Raw genomic sequence first — 4380 nt, 5'->3', positions numbered from 1 at the left:
TTTGCACTCTCTGCCTTTTTCCGCTCTATGGCTTTTTTCATACAAACCTCATGATGAGCGGATGATTTGTATACTTTTTGGCATTATTTTTAGTATGTTTTTGATATGATCTAGTTAGTTTTTATTATATTTTTATTAGTTTTTAATTAAATTTCACTTTTCTGGACTTTACTATGAGTTTGTGTGTTTTTCTGTGATTTCAGGTATTTTCTGGCTGAAATTGAGGGACCTGAGCAAAAATCTGATCCAGAGACTCAAAAGGACTGCAGATGCTGTTGGATTCTGACCTCCCTGCACTCGAAGTGGATTTTCTGGAGCTACAGAAGCCCAATTGGCGCGCTCTCAACGGCGTTGGAAAGTAGACATCCTGGGCTTTCCAGCAATATATAATAGTCCATACTTTGCCCAAGATTTGATGGCCCAAACCGGCGTTCAAAGTCACCTCAAGAAATTCCAGCGTTAAACGCCGGAACTGGCACCTAATTGGGAGTTAAACGCCCAAACTGGCACTAAAGCTGGCGTTTAACTCCAAGGAGAGTCTCTACACGAAAAAAGCTTCATTGCTCAGCCCAAGCACACACCAAGTGGGCCCGGAAGTGGATTTTTATGTCATTTACTCATCTATGTACTAGTTTCTATAAGTAGGACCTTTTACTATTGTATTAGGGACATCTTGGTAGCTATCTTTGAGTTTTATGCTATCTTAGATCATTGGGAGGCTGGCCATTCGGCCATGCCTAGACCTTATGCTTATGTATTTTCAACGGTGGAGTTTCTACACACCATAGATTAAGGTGTGGAGCTCTGCTGTACCTCGAGTATTAATGCAATTACTATTGTTCTTCCATTCAATTCCGCTTGTTCTTTATCCAAGATATCACTTGTTCTTCAACATGATGAAGGTGATGATTGACGCCCATCACCATTCTCACCCATGAACAAGGTGACTGACAACCATTCTTGTTCTACAAGCATCTGAGGCTTAGTGAATATCTCTTGGATTCCTGATTGCACGATGCATGGTTGATCGCCTGACAACCGAGTGCTCGCCTGACAAACGAGCCAACCATTCCGTGAGATCAGAGTCTTCGTGGTATAGGCAAGAACTGATGGCAGCATTCAAGAGAATCCGGAAGGTCTAACCTTGTCTATGGTATTCTGAGTAGGATTCAATGATTGAATGACTGTGACGTGCTTCAAACCTGTAACCTACTGGGCGTTAGTGACAGACGCAAAAGAGTTATTCTATTCCGGTAGGGGAGGGAACCAAACCGGTGATTGGCAGCACTGTGACAGAGTGTGTGCATTAGCTTTCACTGCGCGGATGGGAGGTAGCTGCTGACAACAGTGAAACCTTACACGAGCTTGCCATGGAAAGGAGTAAGAAAGGATTGGATGAAGGCATTAGGAAAGCAGAGAGACGGAAGGGAAGGCATCTTCATACACTTGTCTGAAGCTCTTACACCAATGATATACATAAGTATCTCTATCTTTATCTTTATGTTATTTTCGTTCATCACCATATACATCTGAGTTTGCCTGACTAAGATTTACAAGATGACCATAGCTTGCTTCAATACTAACAATCTCCGTGGGATCGACCCTTACTCACGTAAGGTTTATTACTTGGACGACCCAGTGCACTTGCTGGTTAGTTGTGCGAAGTTGTGTAATGCCATGGTATTGAGCCACCAAGTTCTTGGAGCCATTACCGGGGATTATTTGAGTTGTGAAAAAGTATTGTTCACAATTTCGCGCACCAAGTTTTTGGCGCCGTTGCCGGGGATTGTTCAAGTTTTGAGCAAGCTTTTGGTAACATCAGTGCCAAGATCCGGCAACAACATCAAGTTTTTGGTGTTATTGCCCGGGATTGTTTAGGCTGGACAACTGACGGTTCATCTTGTTGCTTAGATTAGGTATTATTTTTTTTTCGAAATTCTTGAAGATGAATTCTAGAGTTTCATGATGATTTGTTGAAATCTGGCTGGCTGAGAAGCCATGTCTAATCTCATTGGACCGAGGTTTCAACTTATCACCACAAGAACTTGTTGATTTCTTATCAATCTTGCTTTTGGAGCAGTGATTTGCTAAGGCTTGGCTGGCCTCTGGCCATGTCTAGTATTTTGGACCGAAGCTTTCTTTGAAAGCTTGGCTGGCTGTGAAGCCATGTCTAATTCCTGGACCGGAGTCTTAGACTAGCATTGCACTGATTCCTGGAATTCTCATTAAGAATTTTGATACCTTTTCCCATTTAATTTTCGAAAAACACAAAAAAAAAATTACAAAATCATAAAAAGACCAAAAATATTTGATGTTTCTTGCTTAAGTTTAGTGTCTCATCCTAAGTTTGGTGTCAAATGCATGTTTTTGTTATAATTTTCGAATCCATGCATATATTTCTTTGTTTTGATCTTTGAATTCTATTGACTTGAAGTATTTGTGTGTCTCATATAGTGTCAGTGGCACACAAACTGCTAAGTTTGGTGTCTTGCATGCATTGTTAATTGATTCTTGTTGCATTTTGATTATAAAAAAAAATCCAAAATATTTTTAATTTGTGTCTTTTCAAGTCAATGATACAAAGAATTGAAGATTCAGAACATACTGCAGAGGAATTACACAGAAAAGCTGAGCATTCAAAAATGCCCAGTGAAGAAGGCAGACTGGCGTTTAAACGCCAGCCAGGGCACCTGGTTGGGCGTTTAACGCCCAAAGAGGTAGCATTTTGGGCGTTAAACGCCAGAATGTATACCATTCTGGGCGTTTAACGCCAGGATGGTGCTAGGGGGAAGATTTTGTTTCAAATCAATTTTTTTTTTAGTTTTTCAAAATCAAATCTTTTTCAAATCAAATCTTTTCAATCAAATGTTTTCAAAATCAATTTCTTTCCTTTTTAAAAGATACTTACTAACAATTAATGATTTGATTGAACATCTCAAAATTGTTGCCTTTTCTGTTGAGAAAGGTTTTATGTTTGAATCATATCTTTTCTTGTTAGGCAAGTTATTAATTTTTAAAAATCAAATCTTTTTCAAATTGTTTTCAAATTATATCTTTTAAAATTGTTTTCAAATCATATCTTCTCAATCACATCTCTTTGACCATAACTTTTCAATCATATCTTCTTAACCACATCTTTTTCAAAATAGTTTTCAATCAAATCTTTTTGATGTCTAATTTCAAAATCTTTTTTTTTCGAAAATCACTTGATTTCTTTCCCATTTTTGTTTTCGAAAATCAATTAGTGTTCTTCAAAAATGTTTTCAAAATTTTATAATTAATTTTCGAAAATTATCCCCCCCTTCTTCTTCACATCCTTCTATTTATGGAGTATCACTCCTTCTTAATGCACAATTCGAACTATATCTGATCAAGTTCGAATTCTCCTTCTTCTTTCTTCTATTTTCTTTCCTCTGACACCTAAAGGAATCTCTATACTGTGACATAGAGGATTCCACATTTTCTTGTTCCCTTCTCTTTCTTATGAGTAGGAGCAAAGACAAAGGCATTCTTGTTGAGGCTGATCCTGAACCTGAAAGGACCTTGAAGAGAAAGCTAAGAGAAGCCAAAGCACAACTCTTTAGAGCACCTGACCGAATTCTTCAAGGAAGAAGAACAAATGGCAGCCGAAAACAACAACAATGCCAACAATGCAAGGAAGGTGCTTGGTGACTTTACTGCACCTACTCCTGATTTCTATGGGAGAAGCATCTCTATCCCTGCCATTGGAGCAAACAACTTTGAGCTTAAGCCTCAATTAGTTTCTCTAATGCAACAGAATTGCAAGTTTCATGGACTTCCAATGGAAGATCCTCATCAGTTTTTAGCTGAGTTCTTGCAAATCTGTGACACAGTCAAGACTAATGGGGTTAACCCTGAGGTCTATAGACTAATGCTATTCCCTTTTGCTGTGAGAGACAGAGCTAGAATATGGTTGGACTCCCAACCTAAAGAAAGCCTTGACTCTTGGGAAAAGCTAGTCAATGCCTTCTTGGCAAAGTTCTTTCCACCACAAAGATGGAGTAAGCTTAGAGTGGAAGTCCAAACCTTCAGACAGAAGGATGGAGAATCCCTCTATGAAGCTTGGGAAAGATACAAACAGTTAATCAGAAAATGTCCCTCTGACATGCTTTCTGAATGGAGCATCATAGGTATTTTCTATGATGGTCTCTCTGAACTATCCAAGATGTCTTTGGATAGCTCTGCTGGAGGATCTCTTCATCTGAAGAAGACGCCTACTGAAGCTCAAGAACTGATTAAAATGGTTGCAAATAACCAATTCATGTACACTTCTGAAAGGAATCCTGTGAACAATGGGACTAGTCAGAAGAAAGGAGTTCTTGAAATTGACACTCTGAATGCCATTTTGGCTCAGAATAA

At 38.8% G+C, this 4380-nt stretch overlaps 1 non-coding gene across 1 annotated transcript; it reads right to left on the bottom strand.

The window, feature by feature from the left end:
- Nucleotides 1-4024: 4024 nt before the first annotated feature.
- Nucleotides 4025-4132, bottom strand: LOC130952536 (small nucleolar RNA R71). Its single transcript, XR_009074715.1, has one exon. It is a non-coding gene; the product is annotated as a small nucleolar RNA R71 (small nucleolar RNA).
- Between the last annotated feature and the right edge of the window lie 248 nt (nt 4133-4380).

The sequence above is a fragment of the Arachis stenosperma genome, chromosome 9, assembly GCF_014773155.1.
Source record: "Arachis stenosperma cultivar V10309 chromosome 9, arast.V10309.gnm1.PFL2, whole genome shotgun sequence".
Classification (NCBI taxonomy): domain Eukaryota; kingdom Viridiplantae; phylum Streptophyta; class Magnoliopsida; order Fabales; family Fabaceae; genus Arachis; species Arachis stenosperma.
The sequence above is the reverse complement of the archived record's forward strand: the minus strand, read 5'-3'. Positions and strand labels throughout refer to the sequence as shown.